Below are 760 nucleotides of genomic sequence, written 5' to 3'. Positions count from 1 at the left end.
AATAAAAAAAAAAAAAAAAGTGGTAACTTTATAAAACAAAGCAATAATTGAGGCTATTTTGGTTTTATTAACTGAAATTGTGTTGATTGGGTGGTGAATCGGGGCCCCGTTTTCTTGCCTTCATCTCCCAGTCACTACTTTTCCTTTTACTTCTTTTTTTTTTTTAAAGGAAAATAATAATAATTAAAAAAAAAAAGGAAAAAAGAAAAAAAGTGAGCTAAAAAAGAAAAGGAAAAACTAAGAGGAGTTGTATTCCAATTTCAGGTTGTCTTGCCAATCATGAGGAATGCGTCATCCCCATCCCCATCCCTCGTTGAGCCCATCAACCAATACTAAGACTGAGTTAAGTTCGTTCTAATTTTTCTTTTAAATTTTACGTCTCTTCTATAATTTTTGTTTAAAATTATTTTAAAAAAAGAAGCGTTATGTGATAATAAATATACAGTTTTATGATGATATTCTTTGATCAAATTTTAGTCGATAAATATAAATATAATCTTTATTTTTTTTAATAAAGATAAATAATTGTTATTAAATAAAAAATAAAAAAATAAAAGAATTTGTTTTCGTTATGATGGCCATGGCCCAGTGGGCCGGAAACTGGCCCAAGAATCTAATTGGACCATTAGAAGAGGAATTGGGGCGTTAATGGGCCTAGAGCCCAATAGCAGCAAATTTTAAATGTCCATGATTTTCGTGATTTATTATAAAATATCCATAAATATATTCGTAATTTTATTAATTGGTTTTATAAAAATAA

This window comes from Cucurbita moschata, unplaced genomic scaffold (genome assembly GCF_002738365.1).
Source record: "Cucurbita moschata cultivar Rifu unplaced genomic scaffold, Cmos_1.0 Cmo_Scf00021, whole genome shotgun sequence".
In the NCBI taxonomy this organism is placed as follows: domain Eukaryota; kingdom Viridiplantae; phylum Streptophyta; class Magnoliopsida; order Cucurbitales; family Cucurbitaceae; genus Cucurbita; species Cucurbita moschata.
Note: the sequence above shows the minus strand (reverse complement) of the source record.